Raw genomic sequence first — 26551 nt, forward strand, 5'->3', positions numbered from 1 at the left:
AACCTACCTATTGAAGAACTGCTTCATTGACACTTCAGTACAAAAAGCGGGCATTCCAGGTTTCCCAGGATGCTTAGAACACATCAGCGTAATCTGGCAAGAGATTCAATCAGCAAAAAAGGAAAGGACGGAGCTCCATGTGACATTCCTGGATTTGGCTAATGCATATGGTTCCGTGCCACATGAACTTCTTTGGGCAGCATTTCATTTGTTCAGGGTACTGATGACAATAACAAATTTAGTGAAAGCCTACTTTGGAGATTTGCAATTTTAGTTTTTCAACTTCAGAATTCAGCACTACATGGCAATGCCTAGAAGTTGAAATAATGGCAGGATGTACCATTTCTCCACTGGCTTTTACCATGGCAATGGAAGTAATTATAAGGGCATCAAAATGGGTAGTGAGAGGAGAGTGCTTGGCTTCTAGAATGCAACTACCACCAATTCGAGCATACGTGGATGACATGACAACAATGACTACAACAGTAGCCTGCACTTATCGGTTATTGGGCAAATTAACCAATAACATTGAATGGGCACGAATGCAATTTAAGCCCACTAAATCAAGGAGCATCTCTATAATTAAAGGTAAAGTAGTAGATAAAAGGTTCTACATTAATGATGAGGCAATACCAACAGTGTACGAGAAGCCAGTGGTGAGGCAATAGACAACAGTGTCCAGGAGAAGCCAGTTTGGTCTACTGCCAAAGTCTGTGGCCACTGAGATGTGTACGAGGTTTCCTTGACAACAGTTGAGAAGCTAAAGCTTTAATCAGTTCATATGTCAGAAAATGGTTGGGAGTTCCATGCTGCCTCAGCAGAGTGGGACTTTATGAATACTGCAGCTACCAAACTCTGCTCTAACCAAGGAGTTTAAGTGTGCCAAAGTCCGACTGGAAATTACATTAGTAGATTCACATGACAAATGCGTAAGGGGGGCAGCACCTGTGCTGAAAACTGGAAGAAAATGGACAGCAAAGAAAGCTGTGGAAGATGCTAAGGCTGCCCTTTGAATCAGAGATATTATGGGGCAAGTTCAGCATGGAAAAGGAGGTTTTGGTCTCAACATGGCACAAGGCAACCCCAGCTCAAGGAGGAAGCTGGTAGTCAATGAGGTGCAAAAGCAGGAGGAGAGGAGAGGTGTGTAAAGGCCATTTGGCCAAGCAGGGAGAATGGTGAATGGGAGAGTGTGGAACAACACAAGATCGGCTGGCAAGACCTATGGACAGTAGAACAGAGCAGGATCAGTTTCCTCATCAGATCACATATGATGTTCTCCCATCACCACAGAACCTAAACCTCTTGGGTGAGATCCCATTGTCCTTTGTGTTCATCACCTGCAACATTAAGGCACATTTTGACAGGATGTAAAGTGGGTCTTAGCCAAGGATGGTTTACTTGGCGCCTTGACCATGTGCTGCGATGTTTGGCCTTAGCATTAGAAGACGAGCGTAACCAGACCAATAAGTTGCCACCAGTTCCATCAAAGCATTACACACAAAAGGCAATAAATATTCCTCCATCCAGGAGAGCAACCACCAAGAAAAGGTGTTAAAACCAAGCCTCGCTCAGGACAACTGGAAGCTGCTAGAGACTGGAAGATGCTGGCAGATGTTGGTCAATGGCTTATTTTTCCACCTGAGATTGCCACCATTAACCTTAGACCAGACATTGTCTTGTGGTCTGGATCAGCACACCTTGTTCATCTGGTAGAGTTAACAGTGCCAATGGAAGATGCTGTGGATGAGGCGGAAGAGATGAAGAAACTTCAGTATGGGCAACTAACTGCTGAATCAGAACAGCGAGGATGGAAAGTTTACCCAGAGGATGGAGAGTTTACCCAGTATAGGTGGGTTGTCGAGGATTTATCGCACTCTACAACCCGGTTTCTCAGAGGCGTGGGGTTCAGTGGCATAGAGTTACGTCACACAGTAAAAAACTTATCTGAAGCAGCAGAAAGGAACAGCAACTGGCTGTGGTTGAGACGGAAAGATTCTGGATGGGGATCTCAAGCACAGTAGAAAGAAAGCAACGCTGATGTACAGGTAAGTAAGCTGGGCTGAGCTGAGTGGGGGATGGAGGGGGGTGATGTTGGGACGCCAGAATCACTGTCGAGCCCTCTTGAGGTGTCGTGGGCTAGTCAGCGAAACACTGAGGATGGAACGTGCCCACTTGAAGACCCCAGAGGTGTACCCTACTTAGCTCAATCCAGCTGGTTGTCATGCTGATGCGCTGGGGAGACTGCACTGTGGTTGATCCCCAGAGCCAGCATCGCAACTGTTGTGTGTGCTGATGCGCTGGGCAGGCAAAATGAGCTGATCCCTGTAGCCAGCATTACACTTCAGCAGTCAACACCAGACAGAAGGATATCTACATCATCAGATGGAAAACAACGCAAATTGATAGAGATGCAGATGGATCACGTTAATTTATTGCAAAGCTACGTCTTAGTTCGTGCTTGGCGAGAGCCAAGTTCAAATCAGCATGAAGTTCAACATCTACTCTCATGTAATGGAAATCACAAAAGTGTGTCATGGCCACTGCCTGTAGGCGCCACCATACTTGTATGGTGCCGTGCAACTAGTTTAGCGCACTTCCTGTCTTTCCGGTGTAGGACGGTAAAAACGCTCCATAGTTTAAAACAAGAGTGTTTTGAATGTAAGCTGATCACAATCTAGAGTGCAGTGAGTGTATGTTCAAAACACTCTGCTGTGCTCTGAACTTACGTTCGTCAGACGCCCAAAGCACTATAGCTACGTATGCTCAAAACGCTCCCCTTTACCTGCAACATATTCATATAAACGAATTACAGGCAGCCCTCACACTTACGACACAATTTGTTCCTGAAAGTCACGTTTTAAGTTGAAGCGTCGTAAGTCGAAGCACATTTTCCCATAGGAACAATGTTATAAACTGGGGTTGTGTTCCTGACTCTTCAGCCAGATAATATCGTTTTACAAAAATGACCCGTTATATTGTACTCATGCAATTATTTATTTAATTCTTTACACTCAGCCCGGTGGTTACACGCATATTACTCAGACATCGACCTGGCTTGTTTAAAAGTACAGACTGGGGACTTTCCAATTACGTATTCAGTGTGTGTATGTGGTACTCCTAGCAGGAAATACGATCGCCTGAAGTTAAGCTCCTCATCATGTGACAGAGTTCACAGCTTACATTTTGTTTTGAGTCAATTGTTCTTATCAGATATTGTTAACGGCAAATAAAACAAACAAACAAAAAAAACAGTTACATGCATTAAAAAAACAAACAAACAAAAAAAAACAAAGTCAGGGCAACCACGGCAGATACTGCAGTTTAGACACCAAGCATACACACATGACGCATGACTCAGGTCTCGCTGTGCCGTAAATGCCGTATCGATGTCGTAAAGTCGAAAAGCAGGGTAATAATGCAAAAGAGTCGTAAGTCGAGGCGTCGTAAGTAGAGCATCGCCTGTACTGTATACAGGTAGGTACAGTTCAGTGCTAATACTTATGCCATATACAGTGTTTTCCTGAAATCAGTAAACAGCTTCTAGGTTATGTTTACTAAATGTGGCCTATTAAGTTATATTTAGTTAATGTGTTATGTTGTTGGTAGTATATATATTTCTTCCTCTAAATGTGCACAAAACTTGCGTGAAATAATACTGTTAGCCTACATTTAAACTGTTTAAACAGGGCTAAGTGTGCATTTCATTATGTATTTTACCAAAACTGCAACTAATATTTAACTGAATGTACATAAAAGGCTGCACTTCCAGGGCCCTAAATTGGCAACAAAAAGGGCAAGGCCAAAATGGCCTTCAGTTCATTACATTTGAGTACACCAAGGCCATGAAGCTTGTCACGGCCAAAGTGTAGGATGTTGTATCATTTTGCTTAGGATTCCAATATAAAGCTAGTTATTTTGCCACATAAAGAAACAACAAAGTTTAACTTAATAACTTTATTTAGAAAACCCATGCCATTTTATAATTGTACTTATTTGCAGTAAGTTTTTTCACACTGATGCTTGCACTGAATCCCACCACATGTGTCACTGCACTACAGATAGTGTTTATGCAGTACTCTAGTGCAGTGGTTCTCAATCTGTGGCCTGCCAGCTCCTTTCAGGTGGTCAGTGGAAATGTTACATAATAACAGAAAGGAAGCAGCAGCACAGTTTATAGATCCCATTGCAAACCCAAAATTTTAGACGTAAACACTCATATCTCCAAGTTAAAAACATGTCTAAACTCTCCATCATATATAGTTTTTTGAGTGTCTTAAATGTATTTGTTATTAGGGAGTTTTCATGTATTGCACTCACGTGCAGCTTGTAAAGTAACACAAGACAGGGTGTGCATTGTGTTGCATACATACGGCTGTATGCTAATGCTACACAACACACAAGCACTAGAGTGTTATCCCACTTCTAAAATGGATACTCTCTCTTTATTATTATTATTATTATTATTATTATTTATTATTATTATTATTATTATTATTATTATTATTATAGGTGGTGGTTGTATTTATTAGTAAGCATAGTAGTGTTTTACTTCATCTGTCCAAAACACTTGCCATGTAAAAAAACAAAACAAAACAAAACAAAAAAACATAAGTTACAATAAAAGGACGAGCCATATTGCCAAACTTGCCCCCAAAATAGGAGGGGGCAAGTTTTATGCTTGGAAAATCAATGCGTCATTTGCTTAGCAACAGGTTTAACAACCACAAACCTGATTCTAAACAAACAAACAACATGGCTATGCCACTTAGTTTTTATGGCATTACGGTTTTATTCACTGATGAACCAAAATTAATAAAATGTGGTGAAATGGCTGTAAATTCAGGGCATTTTATCACCTTCTCTTTTGGTAGCACTAACAGCGTATTGTTAGGAAGTGTTCAGGCTAGTATGAGGGGCAAAACTTACGGTATCAAGTAAAGGTCAGTGTTGTAGACAGTGCAGTGAATAAGTACACGTTTCAGCTAAGATTAAGAAACATTATTGCACATATAAAACTGCTGTACAGTTATGCTTCTAATAATGCATGTTCTAGTTTTTCTTTTGTACAGTGACTGCTTGATTATGATTATGGTTATCATTGTTATTAGTATAGCTACATAACTATCACACCTTAATCAGAGTACCATGATCAATGTTTAATCTTAGGAAATAATGTAAATAACTTCTTGTATGCTGAGATTAATTACTACAGTACGGTATAGTCATACGCCAGTGAAAAGATCAGGTTCGTGTAGAACCACAGGCTTCACTGCCCAAAACATCTTCAAACTAAAAGTGACTATGTGGCTTTGAAGAGTAAGGGAGTGCGGGGTAGATGTATTGTTGATTAATGAATCCACAGTTTGTGTTACAAATCCGAAAACTGGATTCATCAACGAAATCAGTCAGAACAATTCAACTGAAAAATGAATACCATTTTATTACACAACAATCATTTCAACAATTAATTAATAACTATTGTAGACATTTCAAACATAACACTTAGAAAAGGGGTTGTGATTTCAGTTTAGCATTTCATATTGTTTGCTGAAAGTAATACAATTATACATTTAACAATGTAAAAACAAGTTTTTATAATTACAAATTGTGACAGAGCTTCTTTACAGTATAACTTTGAACACAGTTCTGGGTTCCTAACACTGTCTTTGGTGGATAAATTGCTCTCGGCAGCAAAGGATGGGTTTAGTCAGGACCGCACCTGTGTGTTTATTTGTTCCACGGTGTCCCTTTTCCAGTGGGAACGCGGCTTCTTTTAACAAACAGTACAACTAACTTTCAGTCAGACCGGTAATCCGGCATACTGACTTTAAATGTAATATTCACAAATCACAGACTTAATATATTTTGTTTTAACCTACACCACATTCAGGTCTACACAGGTCCTTACCTTCACACAGACATCTATTGTGTTTGAATTTTAAACCTTTCCTTTTATACCTGCCTGGCTTGTTAAATTACAAACAGGTGTATTAGCCAGTCAGTCTGTGTTCTTGGGTAGTTTTTGCATTCTGGGGGTTTTCATTCCTCATTTAAACAGAAGAACTATGTACTTTTTTTTCCATCCACATTTTGTAATGCCTATCTTACATTTCCAGGGTAAAGACTGCATACTATTCGGTCTATTATGAGATACTATGTATCGCCCTATTACAATGTTACCCCCATATTTGACCACAAAATAAATTTTGACACAAACACACCCTTCTAAAAACAAATGTGGATTATATGTATTCACTTCAATTGTATTTGGGGGTGGTAGCTCAGTTACTATTTGTGTATTACTAGGGGACACAATACAAGTATACAAAAAGCAATATAAATGCTTTGAACCTATAGTAGAGTGTTGTGAGCGGGAGAGTCTTTTGAAAGTAAGTAGTGGAGTGTTTTTAACAGATGCAGTGTTATGGATGTGACCGAAGTGTTTTGAAAATATGCTCATAACACCCAGGGTGTTTTGAACATCATATGCCTGCAAATAGCGACAAAACAAAAACCTGCCACGAGTACACACACTTTAATTAGGCGTTATTTCAAAAATAATGCTCAGCACTCAGACTTCCACTGAAACCCAAGAAGTGCAAGTAGAAGTTAGTGTTGATGCACAGGAGCTTGGCCTCCCTTTGGGTGATGAGTCACACACAGGATCTGAATCAGACTATTTCAGCGATGTTCTTTGTATAGTATACAATTAAACTGTTTTGATTAAAAGCAAATACCAGTTCTTTTTTCAGCCAGTCTTGTATTGCAGGGGCCTTGATGCTTCAAAACTCAAACATCCTTCTTGTTGGTCCTGCCTTGCTGTGTCCACTACTAGCACATGCTTAGACCTTTCAAAAGTGCGCCAGAATGCACCATTTACCAAATCTCTCCCCCACCGGTGCCAAGTGCCCCAGTGAGATATTAAATATATTAAAAACCCTGATTTAATTAAGAATTTTATAGAATTTTCAGCATAAAAGTGTAGGCCTATATGATAGACCAGATGGCTTGAAAACTTGTAGTTACAGTAATGTCTGAGTCGTGTCGAAGAACACGTTAAGGGTATGAGTTTCAGATTGTCTTAGTGTTCACACAGGAGGGAGGGATTGTGATGTACTGCAAAACAATGATTTGTGTGTGTGTGTGTGTGTGTGTGTGTGTGTGTATATATATATATATATAATATAATATATATATATATATATGTATATATATCTATATATATATATCTTTAGATATCTTTGGTACACGTCAAAAATAAAAAAAATGAAAACTTGCAAAACCAGGCAAATTTACCCACCCTATGTGGTGTACAAGTTTAAGTGTAGAACATTGGTATCAATGGACAACTTCTTCAAAGATTCAAAGCCCTTTGTCATTTTTTTCTTCCACAATAGTAGTAAAAAGATGTGTACCCCTCTAATAGTCTTGTGATGTTTAAGCGCATATATACAGTACATCTGTAAATGTCAGATGCTCCAGGCAGCACGTAGCCTTAGTTTTTTGAGAATAAAGGTAGAATTTTTCAACCTGGTCCAATACGTTTGTACTGTTAGGTGACATAATATAGTTTATTCACAGTTTTTGACAAGGTAAGATTCCCTAGAGCATTTGGCATATGAAGTAAGTGTTAAGATCCAAGGGGAAATATATATACAAATGCTATGAAGTGCAGGTGTTTTAAGGTGGGGGTGGGGGGCTATAAATCTGCAATTTATGTGCTAAAAAAAGGTTGATTGTTGAGAGGTTAGACTGCAGTGCACCTTCAGTACACAAGATATATTTGAAATGGCCAATGATTCAGACAGATTGTTGTGGAGATTGTGAATACTAGGATGCTATGAAGAACAAAGTGTTTGAACTAATTTGATACAATCTGTACAAACTATAACTGTCCATGGCGTAAACATCTATGAACTATAAAATCAACAGCTGTTTTCTAACAGTACAACAAATTGGAAAATGTGTAGGAAATTTATCTTCAATGTACAGAAGTGTACAGATTTTATTTAGGCTGAGTTTTGTATTTCTAAGAATCTCTTTAAGAAGAACCTAGTAACAGTAATCTGATTTATCTGTTTTAAGGCTTATAGAACTTGTTTTTTAATACTATTATTGGTAAAATATCTACTAGAGCTCTGTGGCAGAGCACAGCTCTGCCCTTTAGAAATTGGCAGGGATGGGGTTAAATTCCCCTACCTGCCTGGGTTCATTGTGTTCAGGTGGCTGGGGTTGATTAGATGATTAGTTTAATTAACAATCAATCAGCACCCAGCCACCTGACATAAAAGGAGGCCTCTGCTTCTCATTTAGTGAGAGGGAGTTGAGGAAGCAGGTTGGTGTTTTGTTGGTTGTGATTTTTCAATTTTCTAAATCCAGTGAAGGCATTGCCCAGCCTGGAAACCTTTATTTTGTACATTTTGCTTTTTTTGTCTTTCTTTGTGTTTCAGTCCTTTTGTTTTGGCCCTTGTGCCTTTTTATTTTTGTATCTATTTATAATAAAAGTATATTTTTTTTGAACTGCAGTCTGTCTCTGGGCCTCTATCCACTCACCAGCTTGCCACAGTGACATAAATAGAATATAACTGTTCTTACAGTTCAATATTACACTTGATGGGAACTGTTCTGTACTTATGCTTCAGGTTTCATGAAAAGCTTATTGACTGTGAATTATTTAGAGACTAATGGATGGGGTATGTGATATGAGAATTTAATGTCCACCCATGGGGTGGGCATTACATTCTCATTTATCACACATTACCCCATGCAGTATTTTTTATTATCTCTGGCGAGATGTTTTTTTTCCCCAGCTGAGAGGCGAGCGTGAGAAGACAGCAACTATGTGAAGTACGGTTGGAATTACTTTCAGTTTGATAGCTCGCGATGGAGGCGTGTTCCGTTGCTGGCGTTAATGAAAGTGTGTTTTCTATATCAACTATCTGTGTATTATGGCAAATATCAACTGGATGAGCCCATTGATTAATATATGGGCCAGTGCAATACAATATTTTCATTGAGGGATTATGGGTAAGGCCCTATGTAAATCACAATTTCATGGGCTGCACAGAAATTGTGAAATTAGCACAATACCATGCTTTTTACAATATTTATAAGACATAAAATACATTATTTCAAAATTATTTGTATTTGTAAAAAAATACATTAATGAAACTGTACAACTCTGCTGTGTGCCTGCGTGTACAATTCACCATGCACATAGTGCTGTGCAGTGGTTATGTCATGCATGTGACTATATGCTATCTAAGCGGAAATCCAGAACAGTATTGAGATTGCTTTACTTGCAAAGAAATAGTGATTTCCATGTTCCAAAAGTCCACTGAAAAAAAGTACCAAACACTTTAAATTTTGACCCGTCAGAGACATTTGTTTGTGCAAATATCCCTCTTGAAAAATTGGACAACCAAAAGTAAATTCTTCAGACTGAGTGTAGCAAATGGTGTAGTGATTCCTTCATCAGCCCAGCTGAGACATGAATACTTATTTAAAGTTGCAGAGTATTACAAGCAGGAGATTGTGGAATTGGTAAAACAGTCTGCTTGCTTGTCAGTGGTCACTGATGAGTCAATTGATGCCCAAGATCAGTATGGGTTACACATTGTATTTGTTTTGCAAGACCTAAATGGTGAACATGCATCTGACATACTAGAACTAAAAGCTGCCCTTGCAGATACACTTTACCTACAGGCTGTTGTTTACAACTCAATTTCCTAAACTATTGTAAAGTGCTTGAATAACTTTGACGTTGATTTCGATGATGTCAGTGCATTTATATCTATATTTGAAAAATTTGTACACATAATTTATGAAATAGTTCTGTGCACATTACACAAAATACGATCCTATATCCGTGCCATTGCCGTGAATTTTAAAGAAAATTTCCGCTATTTTCACAGGGCCTTAGTTATGTGACATCATAAACCCCATGGTTTCTTGAAATGTACTGTTATTTTTAATGTTACTGTACATGGGTTTATAAAAATATGATACAATGTGTTGTTCCAGGTTCATACTCACTGCAGTCTCTTTTTACAGTGCATAAATGACAATAACAACTGTTGAATTTAGAATAGTATTGTAGCAATCGTTAAAAAGATGCTGCATACTGGGTCAATAAAGGAAAGGCACATAGCTCAAAAAAAATGTAGCTCTTTATTAAGCAGCAATCCACAGCCTTTGCTTGACCAGAGCCTCTGGCCTTGCCCTTTCAATGCAGTGTTGCTAACAGGAAACAGCAACACAACGATATGATAGAGAGTGGCTTTCACAGCAGCAGACTGAGGGAGCTCAGCTCACCACACAGTGTCAGGTTCATTCTCACTGACGTATTTTTTCATAACACAGAAAATTACATTTTTTAGGTGTAAGTCACGCTCGGATGTAGACATTTCTTCTGAATGTATGTTCTCTCCAAACTCAGTCACTGTAAATAAGATTTTACCAGGGCCAAATCAAGTTAGTTTTTCTTGGTTGTGTTTCTTGTTGACGAATAAAGGTTTTTTGAGCATCATTGTTGGCTGGCTGTTGGAAATGGGACAACATGCTGGGTTTGTGAGAAAAACAGTTTTTGATCGAGTGAATCTTGATTGACAGAGAGAATCTTATTGCATGGATACTAAAATAGTGTGTTCAGTGCAGGTTTGCAAGTTGATTCTAGTGTCATACTGTACAAATGTTAGTACAATAGAAGGTTGAACAATTGTGCACAAACCCTGGATGCTGATTTATCTACAGGGTTCATAAAGCTTCCCTGTGAGAGAAGCTTGTATGAGTTTGCAAATCTGCTGCCACTCCACCTACAACTTCAAATGTGTCATAAACCATTTAAATTGGTAACTTCATATTTGAATGTTATGGAAAATCTAATACTGCACCATTGATTGTGCATTCCTGTGGTAGAGTGGCATGCGGTCAAGGCTGGTCAGTGGCAGAAATAGTAAACCCAGAGGCAGTTCAGTCTTTTTGCACTCTTTTATTAAACAAAACAAAAGATATAAACAAAAGTTCAGACTCAGCGGCGCCTTCACTGAACTGTACATCTTCTCCCCCCCAAACAAAGGATTGAGTTCCTCTTTTATATCATGTGACTGGGCTTAATTGATCACCAATTATTCAATTTCCAGGCACATTATGCACATGGATTTGGCAGAGATGTAGATTTAACCCCATCTCTGCCAAACTTAAATTCAAAACATTTGAACCTTTATTTACGCAACCAAAAATATGAAAACATTTACATGTGCAGGGTCTGCTCTGTCTCAATGCTAAATGCGACTATGACTTTGAACTCTGACCTGCTGTAGAGTTGTTCTTTTAATGTCTGATATGCAGCTTTATTGTTAGACGTTCTTAGTTCTGTTACCTCTGTTGTCCAGTAAAAAATAATCCCTTTACTGCCACATTATTTTAACCATACAGTGTCAATGATACTGTAAAGAAGATAGCTGGTCATGGTTATTATTTAATTCTCACAATAACGTTTCATTACAGGAACTTTTTACATTTCCAGTGAACATTTCAGTGCCATATTGTTTTCAACCTCTGGACATGTCCATGACAGATCTTTTCCACATTTAACATAAAGTTTGTTTTTGTTCACAAAAATCCCATTTCTGGTTGAAGAACAGGCTCAGTAGTGCAATGCAATTTTGGCCTACATTAAAGGAAAAAGCTCAAACATAGAAATGTACCAAGAAATGTTTAAAACAGTACCAGTTCTCTATTTTTGATAAGAAAAATGCTGTGGGAATGGTGCATGAATCAAAGAGTAAGTAATGTTCAGAAGGATGCCTAGGGGTGAAAAATTTGGAACTTTTTTTTACCCCTGACTAGGTAATAGTTGCCAATTCAAAATATGTAAAAGATTTTAAGTGCAGTGGTTCCCCCAGTCATTACTTTAGCTATACTGGGGTGAGTCATTTAAAGCCTATTTACCCCAGCCGGACTCCCATGAAAATGAGTCACCACTTATAGAAACCTGGTTATGGGAGGAGCCATCATTGCAGAAACCAGGCCCCACACTGGCCTTCTGCATTGGTAGAAATGCTCTTATGGGTCAGCATGTCAGCTTGCAGTGCGACATACATAACTTAAAACTTTATTGAAAACTGTTCTTTGATAACATGCTACTGTATAACCACTTTCACAATTAACCATATGTATTCAACACACATTTAAGATACACTTAAAGTGATTGTATCTAACAAAATAGTTATGTAAATGTTCTCTGCAGTAAACATCTATTCATTATATCGGTCTCAAATGTGCAGTTTTTAAATGAAAAGTGTTTAAGCAAACCAGATATCCGGTACTACACTGTTAAATAAATCTCTGTTTGTAAGCCATGCTTTTACTGTCTGCAATTCCTGAGTCTTTTGATTTGGATGGTGAAATTGGCCATGGCTCGTCATTGGCTTTTTCCCTGTCAATAACCAATGAGCTGCTTCCCCAATTGGCTGATATTCTTTCAGCTAGTAAGGTGCTTTCACCAAGAAGATACTGCTGGGGTGAAATGAACAGACAATGTAAGTGCAATTAAAGTGCAATTCATTTGTGAGGTATGATTACGTTAGTCACACTGAAGACAAAAGGCCTTGAGTAATGTAAATGTGTGAAGTCTGAACAGTTTTGTGTTTGCTTTGTTTTAGTCCAGCAGTCTGGATTTTGAAGATGGAGATGTCTACATTTCTTCTCATGAGCAAAGATTCCGCATGTTTTCCTCTGTTGAATATGAGGGCCAACTCTACATGACCCCGCAGAATTTCATCAAGTCTGTTACTATGGATGAGCCCAAATGTAAGTGATGAAAAGTAGTACTCACATTAATTTGCTTACAAACAGTTGGCTAAACAACTAATTAAATGTACAGTGCTAGAATACATTGTTCTCTGTATAGGATATTATTCAGGACACTTATGTATTCACCTTATGTAGAGTATTCAAACGTTTTAAAGGTGATGCATAACAATGACCTCAGATAGCTATTTAACAGCATTCCACATCAGTGTATTATTCTAGACAGTCTTCTTTCATGTTGTGTGCATGGACAATCTGCCTAATCCAATTGATTTAGACATGCTATCAAATTAGATCTGAACACATACGGGTAAATTGGAAATTGTTTGCAGGTGATGCTTGGAGGATATGCATTTAGGAAATACATTGTCTTCATACATTGTCTGAAATAGCCATGATTGTAAATAACCCAATGAGACACAACACCTGCATGGAGCTAACAGTTTAACCAGCATCAATTTTAGTGCTCATCTGTGTAATGGATATTAAACTGTTGTTACAAAAAATGTTTACCACAAAGCAGGTGGCGTTCCAAAGGCACTGTTATTGACACTGGTTTTATTTATATTAGATTTGTAATTTAAAATTGAAAATAACCAGTTCTTGTTTTAGGTGGTGAGGAATAAAGAGTGGTATACCCCCAAAACAATTTCAACACATCATCCTGGCTTCTCATGGCATTCCGCGGTTATAGTCATACCGGCACATTTTAAACACCATCAACATTAAAATGAAAGACAAACTATCGGATACAACTCAAAAGTTTTGTTCAAGTACATCATGTCAAATATCTGCACTGCTAAAACGCTGTATTTAAAAGGGTAAAATAAAAGGGTTTATTTTACCACATATTAAGCACTACTTCAAAAAAATGAAAAACTATACTAATAAACTAATATAATAAAAAATAACTTTTCAAAAGAAACTAGTCTGTAAACAATTATATGCACATACAGAACTGTAAAAACAAAATTAGTTTTTCATCAAAAACCAAAGTAACATATGATTTATTTTGCGTGTGTGTCACTCGCGCACAGAGTCCAGGTTGAGATGCTGAGCCTGCAGCTTTCTGATCAAAATGTTTTTGCTGAAGTGCTGTGGTTAGCTTCACGATGAAATCTCTCCTACCTTGTGCAAAACGAAGGACTTGATGGCTGCCAGGTCCAGTAGAGATAACAACAGGCTTGTATGTATAAAAAAGAATTGAATATTGTAGGTTATATTCAAAATAAAAAAATAAAAAACATATTATACAAAGTGGTTCTAGTGTTAATGAAATGTAACTTTTAGATGTTCACACAAACACAGATATAATATTCTAAGTAGTAAAACTTATAGAAATTATATTTTGGATAATTTTGTGTGTATGTGTTAGAAAGGTAACTAGACAAACAAGTAGCTAATGCGTGGTGTAATTCAGAATGTGCGTGACAGCACGTGAATTAATTTCTGTTGTTAAATGTTTTTGTGTTCATGGCAACGCATGAAGCTCTCCTCACGAGTAGTTCTAAGCAGACACGGACATTTAAATATCCCCTCCCCTAAATTACTATGCATTGAGTAATCTGCATTGGCACGGACGATTTTCTTTCCTAAATCAGAACTGCATAGCAACACATTTCCTGAAAAGTACGGCAAACAGGTTGTGAGGAAAACTCATGACCTGTGCATGTAAACGCTGCCATTGTCTGGGATATACAGACAGTACTTATTGAAGATAGTGTGCTTTATGTTACTGGCCTGAATTCTTGTTTATGCGGAGGAAATCGTTTACGAACAAGATGTTTTTATTATGGTAAGTATGGCTTGTTCCATAAGTGATAGTGTCACTTCTGGTGTACTTAGTATGTATGAAGAAACATTTTCATGAAATGTATGGTTTTATACTTTGGTTGTAAAGTCCATGGAGATGTGTACTCAATGAAGACACTTTTTGTGAGAAGTATGCTGATAGCCAATTATCTCAAAAGGGGCATCGTTTAGTTTTATGACCTCAATAGATAAAGACAATAATTTGGTTAAAGTATTAACATAAATCCTCTTGAAGTCCATTTTATTCCTAGGTAAACACATAAAATGCCCACCAGGAATCGTGCACCTTCTTTCTTTTGGAACATGTAGTAAAAGATTTGTTGGCTATAAAAAAAAAAGGCTCTTCAGAAAGCTTTGACCACAGATTGTTAATGATTTACAACAAATGTAATACAGCAAAACATATAATCTAGAAGTGCAATATTAGTGGGAATACCTGATAAATAAATCACCTTAAGGCTTTTGGTCTTCATTTTCTACATTCAGGCTTGGTCTTTTGTGTTTGGCTGAGTGTAAGTGCTTTGTTCTAACACTGACAGTTAGAAACTTTATCCACAGGTTTGCAACGTGCCATAGATCTGTTTTAATCCCTTTTAATACATTTGCAAACAAAATAAACTGCCTAACATTTGTGCAAGAAACCATAGCTCACTCAAATAAAACATCCCATTTACAGGGGCACTCTGTTGGCCTCCACCAGCCCTAATACAATGGTCAAAGCAAAAGCTAACACGTGATAAATGCGTACACAACACTGGATCTGAGGAAACAGATACCTTTAAAAATATAATTAATAGTCCTGTCAAACATACTAGCACCACAGCTGTTTTCAGAAAATGAAAGGTTTGTTACTTCTAATGTAAAGGCAAATCTATGTAATAAGAAAAAACATCCATCTAGGCAATCAGTTTGGGATTTGCAAATCTTAATGCTGACAGTAATATTCACACGGGCCAATCTGTAGCCAGATCTTTATTTCTTCAGATTATGAACTGTGATTTTTACTGTGTTCATATAGATGTTTTACACAGCTTGTCACATGCTTGTTTTTGTGCCTACAGTCACTGTTAAAATTAAGTATGATATGCAATGTCATCTTTCTTATTGTCTGATAATGTGCCAGACTGTTTTAAATAAGCTCTGGTAACATACAGTTACATTTCAGCAGTCTTCAATGAAGCTTTTCAAGGTAGATGGGGAGAGGGTCTGATGCTTTTACACCTATTGAGATGTAAAGTTCACTTGTGTATGCGCCGTCAGTTTCAATTCTAGTCGTTTCTTGAATTTCAAGTTTCAAGTCTTTTCTAGCTGGTTGCTATGTGGATAGGCAGAAGCTGTAAAGGTTTTCTTAAGAATTATCTGTTTGCCTCGCATTGCGTTGTTTCAGATTTTGCCAGTGTACATTTTCATCCTTTTTAGAATTTAGACTTTGAGCAGTCTCAAAGCAAAGCACCAGCCACAGAGTAAATAAGAAATACTACTGAAGAACTTTCGACCGTGGGTAAGTAGCTGACTGTATTGGAAAAGGCACAAGAACACTTCAAGACCATTGTCGGGGTTAGATGAATGACTTATAGAAGTGATGTTTTTTAGTTCATTGCTAGTTTGCTTTGTTCATTGCTTGTAAATGTGTCAGTTTTGCCGTCAAGAGATAAATGTAGTTTGACTTTTGTTTCTACAACCTATTACAGACTTATGATGTCAAGAGCTTTTAATCATTGCTTAGTAAAGACTAACATTAACAATGTGTGTTGATGACATAAGGGTTATTCCCCCTATTGCCAGAGCACATGCTGATGCACAGATTCAAAATCTTTAATTCTGCACTTAATCATGAAATTAGATGAGCTTGAACGTTTCAAAGCTTTGATTTAAAAGTAAACGTATAAAGCGCAAAACAAGAAATACTGACATTAACACTGCTGAATACCAGTATAGCTATATCAACAATACACTGAAACCAGAAAGTATGGTGATACTAAAACCAGGGCTGTGTTCGAAGGTTCATTCGCTAGCCAAGAATTCTATTTTTTTTTTCTCTGTTAACAGAAACAGTTTGACAGTGTCTGAATACTGTAAGTCACACATTAAATGTCACTCATATTCCAAATGTGATCTTTAGCGGCTCCAGTGCTTCAATAAAATGTGTACTGAATGCCTACTACCTAGTGTACAATATGTAATTTAAGGGTTATAGTAGAATAGGTATGAAACATAAAATATGCGCTGTTTCGTTTTGGAGGAACTGAGTATTTATTTTCAACAGACTAGTGCTATAAAGATCCATGGGGGTACCCTGCATTGTGCAAAAAAAGTTGCAAATAATAAAGTGTAAGTATTATTTAGTCATTATTTTATAAAGGTTGCAACTCTGCGTTTTGGTTTGAAAATAAATTAGCAAGAGGTGTATATGAAGATCCCAACTGGGGGTTTCAGTAACATACTCTCTGTTCAACAGCTGAGATTTCTGAATCGCAATTTAAAACATGTATGAACTGGAAAGGATTTTTTTGAAACACGGTTTTCTTTTTTATTTTGTAAACAAGTTAGCAATAACAAGACACGTTGCAGTAAACGTTATATATTTTATTCAGCCGATAATAATTATTATTGTTCATTTGCAGTCGATAATAACAGAAAATTGCATTATTGTCCAACACTACTGTATATGTATTACAAGCAACATCAATTGCATGTACATAAACAACATGTATTTTTATTTAAATTAGAAAAACATGATTACTGTTCTATATAATGTATTTTTAAGCTACGTGTGATTGACTTATTTAATTTATAAGATAATAGGATTTTCAATCAACTGTAAACTAGTAGCTATGGTGACAAGGTCACCAGTAAATTATGCAACTTAGTACTATTAAACTTTCAAACCTTCGTTCGGTAATGTGTTCCAAACCTTCAAAATGTACCCCTCGTTACAGCCCTAACTAAAACACCTCCTTGCAAGAGCAAGCAGAAACTACAAGCAAGAATTGCCCACGTACTGTTTTTTTTTTTTTTTTTTTTTCAAGTTTTTGCTAAACACATCAACTTGATTTATTTATTTATTATAAAGTATATACTGTATCATTTTGTAAGTATACTTTAGGTCTGAAATGTTTTTTTCAGACTGAAACCGTCAAGTTGTATTCTAAGGGCTAAACGATCCTGGTAGTACACTTTGGATAAGATTGAATAACTCAAACTAATGCTCCTTTTAAGATATAGTGACACGTGTAAAATAAACAAATACTGTACAGACTTGTCACATGTAAATAATATTTGTTTTACTTGTCTCTTTTTTTGTTTTTAAGACTGGTTTATCCGAATAGCATTTGGTACAAAGTACTTTTTTTTAGTACCTGTTAAACATGTCCTGTAGCTGTAATATGGGACTTTTTATATGACTTCTAGTTAGTCAAGACGAGGGTCATTGCCACAGCTATTATCAAACAATTGTGATAAGTTTAAGACTTTAATTAAACAGGCACTTAAGTGATTGTTTTATGGTTCTGTTTATCTTGTGAGGTAAGACTTTTATTGCATATTGGATTGCAGTACTGAAGATTAGATGAAAGGTTGTGAACTATTTATTGGTTACTAGCAACTACTGAAATACTGTATTTCTGCAAAAGCTGTGCATGCAAGCTGCGTTCCAGTGTTTTAGAAATAGGTATTTCGGGTTATTTAAACTGAACAGATTTTTTATTAAACTGCAATGAAGCTGCAGTAGTCTTTTGAATTTGGTTGTCAAATGAATGGTCCAAACAGGGTTAAACATGCTTAAGCAAGTTAGTATTTTATATTAAAATGGTATTTGCATAGAGATAATATTCAGTTATTTTTGTCTTCCTAATCTGTGCCTTTTTTAAAACTTTTATTAGACAGAAGACAATGGAGGCCACTTTCAAAGCAAGTAAGACCTTTCTGACAGAAATACAGTTACCAGTTACCAGAGCTGAAATCAATTCTCCTCTCTCTCTCTCTCTCTCTCTCTCTCTCTCTCTCTCTCTCTCTCTCTCTCTCTCTCTCTCTCTCTCTCTCTCTCTCGCGCGCGCGCACGCTAACATAAGTTTAAATTGGTAAATTAAAAAAATAACAAAGACTGGTACACAACCACATGTACATCTATAAACAAACACACTTGTAATGTTCGAATAAGTATATGTTCACTTTAAATTATTTTTCTTTCCTACTACAGAGGAATGATTTGATTCAGCATGCTGATTTTTTAGTCTTATCTGAAAAAAAAAATCTCCTAAATATGTCAAGAAAACTGGGCTCTAAACACACAAAATAATGGTTTTAATGGAAGATGCCCTTTATAAGAGTAGACTTTATGTCCCATAATTTGTATAGATAAAATATATTTCAGTATGTTCATGACAGTAAAACAGTTTATGAAAGTTTTAGGTGAGTCAGTCAGCTGAGGACTTTCATATATACATTTAAAAAAATACAATCCTCAAAGGTTGTTTTATTTAATTTACTAAAGAAAATAACTCATTCAATTCTTGTATTGTGTTTTATAGGAGTTAGAGCAGATACTTTCAGAGGGACATCAAAACTGTTTCGAAACTTGTCTGATGGTGGTAAGGGAATTACATTGCCAATGTGATATTAGGGGGAAAACATTTTGAATTTCAGTAATATGCAGTAAACTTATTGTTCATATCATAGTTTAGATTAATACAAAAAGGAATACTACTGGTTTGGTGGTAAATATAGCTTACAAGTGTAATCTGAAAATAGATGTGTACTTTGTTATGCTTGTGTTTGTATGTTTCTGATAACATTTTGTTTACACAACAGTGTTTCAGCAACATAATTGGCATTACAGCCAACAAATTTGCTATTGAGGGGCTAAGGTTTAGACAGTTATGGTATTAGGAATTCCAGTAAGTTATTAGGTGTTTTGTTTGTTTTGTTTTTTCTTCTGTTTCATTTGATTGCATTGCTCTACCAACATTTTAGTTCCAAACTACTTGCAGTATGTGCACACCACACTGTCTAATTTGTCAGATGTTCCTATTCAGTTTTTGTTGTCTTTTTTTTTTAAATGTGGTGCTAAATAGTAAGAAACATTATAAGGTGGCAGCATCTCCTTTATACCAATTAGGGATACAACAGTTATCATTATCTTAAACCAAAACCGAACTGAAGCCAAATGCAAAAGTACTGAAAGAAAATAAAATGTTAGTTGAGGTCCCGAAACACTGGGAAACTGGAACAAGCAGTAAACTGGGTGAAGCTGCAACAAGCGAAAGGGATACTGAGGACAAATGTCTGGATGCTGCTTTTATCTGTGAGCAGGTCAATTTGTTTTTATTAAGGTCACTTTAATTTATTGTACATGTATTGAAATGAATTTAGTTTGTCTGATTTACTTTGTTGCTGCATGCCTTCAGCATGTTGATTGAATTCAAGTGTAAGTGCCTTACCGTAGAGTCGTATGTATTATGCAATAGTGATAGGCCATAATAAACCAGCAACTAAACTAAACTAACCCTAAACAAGAACTTTGCGTATGTTTTTTGGGGGTCTGGCTGCAGGCCTTTTAAGCTTTAGTGTTTTGCTGCCATAAGTCTGGAGGATATTTTAAATTGAATTAATAGAAGTGTTTCTTCGTCAATATCACTTAATACACTTTTTTATTCTTTCTACATTGTGTCTATTTGTAGAATACATTGGTATCCATGATGCAGTAACACTGTATTGACCTTATTATCACAGTTTTAAAAAATAGTGGTATGCCTCGATCCCTTGGCTGCACAAATGCAGTTTGGTTTTTCGGTTTTAAACTTTCATTTTGGTTTTACCGAAAACCAATTACCAAACTGAACCGATCATAGAATCATGTGATGTCACTAGGATTTAAACACTGTTCCACAATTCCAATACATATCTGTATTACAGAGAAATGACACTCATGCATAACAAAGGTATTTTAGAAGCACAGCTATATTTTAAACCCAAATATGTTAAGATGATTTGCACAGTTAATGTGTCCACAGAACATATTCTTCTAAAAGATGAAGTTGTCATTGGATCTTTGAAGAGTTAAGTCCTAGATTCTGTGTGTCAGGTTTTAGATGTTTTCTTTGCCTTTTTATTTGACTTGAATCCAATACCTGTTCTGGAACTGAAACTGAGGGGCTGTGCTGGGCTGAAGCTTTTTAATCCCGGCGTTAAGTTTCGAAGCTCTACACGAAAGTATTAGAGTGATCTTTAAACAAAGCTCATCTTTGAAAATGTACAAAGCTGTTTGAATTCGGCAGTGTTGAGACAAGATTTATATACCAGCCACTAATCACTGTGGACAGTATTAACTCTAAAAAGGGCATTGAATTACAGTTCAGACATTGAAGCTTTCTATAAAGTGATCTTGTGGAATTTTTTTGTATTGTTTAACCACATTCATTTGAGCTTTGGCTTTGTTAAGGTAAATAATTTAAAAAACAATTTTGGTTGCTAAGATAGAAACTATGTGGCATAAGTGTTACTGAGAAGGAATTTTAAGTATTTACTGTATTTAAAATAAACTTTTAATTCTTTGCACTGTCTAAAAATGTGTACATGAGTAACTGATTGTAATAGCATCTCGGTATGCATTGAAGGAATGTTGCACTTGTTAGCATTTCTTTTCAATGAAATACATTATTATTATTTTTTTAAATAGTATGTGTTTACATTTACGCAAGTGTGTGTGTATATATATATATATATATATATATATATATATATATATATATATATATATATATATATATATATATATATATCATTATGAAGGTTGCATATATACTAAATATAAACAACGAGTTTTTTATTATACTTAAATGATGTTGTTTTGGTTTGCTGTTTTGGATAATATGAAAAGGGCAGACCTAATATGTTGTTGAAAGAGTAATTTAAGTTTAAAAACTGGTATTAGATATGTTGGAGAAAAAAAAAAAAAACATTGTGAATTAATCGAATGCAAAGCCTTAGGTTTGCTAGTTTCTTATTTATGTACATGCCCAGTACTATTGCATTTAAACCTAATCATTTTATGTTTGGGTGGTACTCCGCCTTTCCCCTTTGTGGTTTACTGGGGCACGTTTTTGTCTGTACAATAGCCATTCCAGGATCTTTCTCCCATAACACTCAGTGCAGTCAACCACAACTATCTGTGCTCCGGTCACTGTCTGCAACCACAAACAAAAGAGAGAATGCTTTCAAGGCCTGCTAGATAGCTTCTTCTATGTCTGCTGACATGTTGCCTGACAGTTGCTCTTCCCGTCTTTGTTAGGTAACAAAGAGAGTGGCATCAAACAAAGAAGAACACAATACCAAATAAAGAATCCACATCTCTCTAGATCACTTAATGATGTTTTACAGCCCTTTACCAAAACATAAGCAGCATTTGACATCTACAGAGATGTCTCAGGGGTGTTTTAATTTTCTTTTGGTTTGCATCCACTTATGAGGTCAATTACGTTGTTAATTCCCTATTTCTGTGAAGAGAACAACAGCCAAAGTTGGCAGGGGATTAGTGCGATTGCTTTAATGGTTTAGAAGACTTGGTGGTTTTTGTTTGTGTGTTGTTTGTGTGTGTGTGTGTGTATACTGGAGATTTTGACACACACCTAACAAATTTATTTACTCTGCGTAACCTGGTAGGTGGCATCTTTTTAAAGATTGCTACAATACACATTGTATATTGTATATATGCATATGCATTACGAAAAGAAACAGCAGTGAGAATGATCCCAGAAAGCTACTTTCTGTTCTGAATAGTATTGATAGATATCTTGAACAACAAATATATGATCATATTTTTAAAATCCATTTAATATAAAAATAATAAAGGGCTGCAGTGCATTACGAGAAATAAAAAAAATAGATCGGAGATTTCCCTTAAACTGACTGGGCAATATGACGGCTTTAATCTCTTGTAAAGGACCTCAAATGATGTCTTTCAAACTATGCTTAATCACTGTTCCAAATCAGTCTGCCCAGAAATACATAAGTACAGCAGTTGTGTATTTTGCCATTTTTCTGCTTGATGAAAGGTAATCTCTGTTCTTGTACACGCCCTCTGAATGTTGTCTGTCAGTGTAGACTAATACTGTTTCCTCACTTTATCTATCTATTTAAATTTAGTATAGCAAATAAAGTTTTAAAAACATCGAGAATAGTGTTTGCTGTCAGCAGCAATCCAGTAACCACAACAGCATCTAGTCTCCGGTTTGAATGACGAGATGAAGAAGTCAAGCAGCTGGCTTCGATTTACTTTCAACAACAACTTTATTTCAGCAGGTCACAGTAACAACACAGGCATGGTACTCTCTTCTCTAACAAAGCCAGGAAGAACACACTTTACCAAGTTACTGAACAAACAGCATGATCAGCATTAATCAGTCAATCAGTCTGTTTTATATAGCGCCTTTCATAGTGGCCCACCATCAAAAAAAAAAAAAAAAAAAAAAGGCTAACAGACCACAGATGGAATTTTGATCTCATTAGTCATGGAATAATAAGAAAAATATTTCTATTCATTTGCGACAAAGCGCTAATCGATATCCATTTTCTAAAGGCAATAGAACCCTCATAAAAGAACTTTACCGTCTGGTTACCTTCGGCTCATGACATTTAATGACAGGAGGTGGGTCTTGCCAGACCTTAAAGCCCTCTTTGGGTTCTGTTGCTTAAATATATCATCTAGGGGCTCTGCGCTCTTGCGGTTTATGATGTCACATAACCCCTTGATGACATCTTTTTCATAATGCACTGCAGCCGATGTATTATTACATCTATGACAGAGACATAATTGTTCTTGGTGATCAATCTCTCTCCTGACCTGTGAGGGTATGGTGTAAAAGGAACAGAGTGCCCTGGACTGGATGGCCTTACAATTCATTCCCAGGGTTAGAAGGACGTTGGACGGTCATCTAGAAAGGTGGCAGAGCTACGATACACTAAATCATTGACCCGGAAGGAAAACGACGTGTCAGCCGCGGTTTGGAGGAGCGGTTGCACTAGTTAACCAAGGGTTCATGATTGATGGTACAGAAGGGGGCGTAGCGAAGTGATCTGTTCCTTTGTATGGTTAAAGCTGAACCTGAAGAATGTGTATCGTAATCTTGAGTTTTATCCTGTCTAAGGAATACTTGTTTGTTATTAGTAGACAACTGAACACATTTCGGAGCTGTCACCAAAGGCCAGCCCTAACCCGGACAACACTGTACTTTGTTTCATAAACTGTATTCGCACCACGAGCACTAGAGCATGCACTGTGGACTGGTGCTAGTGTTTGTGTTTCGTGTGGGTGTAAAAAGATCAGGACTGTTATTTCGGGACCAACCTGTGGATTACAACGAAGCGATATACGTCGCTGTATTGCTTGTTATTATTATTATTTACTGTATTTGTGTCATCGGAGCAATTGGATTTACAAATAAACGCCATTACACCTGGATTATTGTTGTCTGTCTGTTCATTGATCACTGCTGCATTCCTGCACCTGCACACTGTTAACCACTTTGACACAATATAAAATACAGTGTCATGTCCCAGGGATACAAACTGGTATGGCATTGGTCTGCATTACCAAAGAGGGATTTGTTGTGTCTTGGCAAAATATCATGTTTGACATGCATTCAATGTATGACCATTGTCTTATAAAATGACATTTTAATTCAGAAATATGATATGATATGTATTTAATTAAATCATAGTTTGTTTCAGGTGTTATTGCCTACACTGAATATCTCTTTCTGCTCTGCATTTTAACAAGTGAGTATGTATAAATGTCAAACTACCCACACATTTCAGTTAAAGAAATGACTATGAACTGTCTTTTTATTTCAATTACAGATTCTACTTTTAATAATACAATTAAAATGTAGTATATTTTAATATATAAGACCTGTTACTGTATGCCTATGTAATGTCCTCTGTGACATACAGTAAATCTGGCCATGTGAGGAAAAAGGAGGGTTTAATTGTTTGCTTGCCAATGAGTTTTCACAGCTAGCAAGGGTTCTTACAACCTTAGAATGTATTTAGTTTTCTGAGTGACCAGGATGTGTCCTTCCTACAGTATGCTATATTGATTTACGTTTTTTCATAAATAATATTCCTGTAGAGGGCATTGTCCCTCCAGGTCAGGTTCAAGGTTCATCAGTTTTTCAGAGTTATGGATTCACAATCTCAGTGCTGTATAATATGTAGTTTCCTGTGAAAGTTCCAATTTCTGAAAGACTAGTGTAAATGTAAATGTTTTTATCACTTAAAAAGAAATATAGCAAATGTTTGTCTTATTGAGACAATACCTGTTACACTGCATTTTGGAAACTGGCAACCAATTTATCTTGCTTCCGGTGAATGCTGTAACACACTGCATAGATCTGCACAATTCATTTAAAATGTCATCAATGAAAAAGACACCATCTGTATCAAGATTGGAAATATCTTTGCTGAAGATTGCTCTGTCCAGTACAAGAAGAGGACATTTCACATGTCTGTTGTTCTTTTATTTTTTATATATATTTTTTTCATTTTGTTTGATAAGTCACAAATGTTTAGTATAATGCCTTTAAAATGCAGACATTAAAAAATGAAATTTTCTGCAATTTAGCATTTTACTGTTTTTCAGGTAAGCACTTAAATATTTAGGGACATTTGTTGTACAGGGTGATTAGAAAAATCTCTTGGCAGGCTGTACTTACTGTTCTTCAACACAACCTAAAAAAATTGTGGAAACCCAGTTTAAGAAAGCTGCACAGTGTCAGTCATCGTGCAAGGCCAAACTGGAACTCAGACAGAAACATTCAAATATACTGTCTCGTATTTTAATATTAATTGTGTTATTTGTATTTGGAAGGAGAATTTCTCTCTGTGGCAGAGCAAAGCCCTGCCCTTTTTAAATTGGCAGGGATGGGGTTAACTTCCCCTACCTGCCTGGGTTTATTATGTTCAGATGGCTGGGGTTGATTAGGTTAATTAACGATCAATCAGCACCCAGCCACCTGACATAAAAGGAGGCCTCTGCTTCTCATTTGGGAGAGGGAGCTGAGGAAGCAGGTTGGTTTTTTTTTTTTCCCAAAAAAAAAAAAAAAAAAAAAAATTATCCCAAAAATTCCACAAAACAAAACAAAAGTACTGCGCTGAGCCTCTAGGTGGCGCTATCCCACTCTGACACCAAATGTGGCAGGCTGGCGAGTGGAAAGAGGCCCAGAGACAGACTGCAGTTCAAAAAACTAACTATTTTATTATAAATAAACACAAAAATGAAAGGGCACAAGGGCCAAAACAAAGCAATTTAAACACAAAGAAAGACCAAAAGCAAAACTTACAAAATAACAATTTCCAGGCTGGGCAATGCCTTCACTGGATGCAATCTTTCCAAACAACCAAAAAAAACCAACCTGCTTCCTCAGCTCCCTCTCCCAAATGAGAAGCAGAGGCCTCCTTTTATGTCAGGTGGCTGGGTGCTGATTGATCGTTAATTAACCTAATCAACTAATCAACCCCAGCCACCTGAACATAATAAACCCAGGCAGGTAGGGGAAGTTAACCCCATCCCTGCCAATTTAAAAAGGGCAGAGCTTTGCTCTGCCACACTCTCCCTAAAAGAAAAGAACATGAAAACCCAAGTTACCCCAAAAGTACGACCAAAATAGTGTGAGAAAAAGGTGCGACTTGTTTTTATTTTTCCATGGAAACTACACCATTTTGTTAGCATTTTTATAATCTTGAATTACCTTTAATGGAATAAAGAATTATTAAACAATCTGCCATTGCACCACTGTTTTTAACAGAGTGACCAAGTGGGGCACCTGCTATTCATTTCACCCCGTGGATTATTCGTTAGTTTTTCGCATATACTATTCAGGGATATCAAGCTATTTGGTAACCAAAGGGTCTTTTGGCCTTTTATTTCCCT

At 36.6% G+C, this 26551-nt stretch overlaps 1 pseudogene; it reads left to right on the forward strand.

Annotated features, from left to right (window-relative positions):
- LOC121322065 overlaps nt 1-26551 on the forward strand; it is a 50876-nt pseudogene that overhangs the window by 6023 nt on the left and 18302 nt on the right.

The sequence above is a fragment of the Polyodon spathula genome, chromosome 1 (assembly GCF_017654505.1).
Source record: "Polyodon spathula isolate WHYD16114869_AA chromosome 1, ASM1765450v1, whole genome shotgun sequence".
NCBI lineage: Eukaryota > Metazoa > Chordata > Actinopteri > Acipenseriformes > Polyodontidae > Polyodon > Polyodon spathula.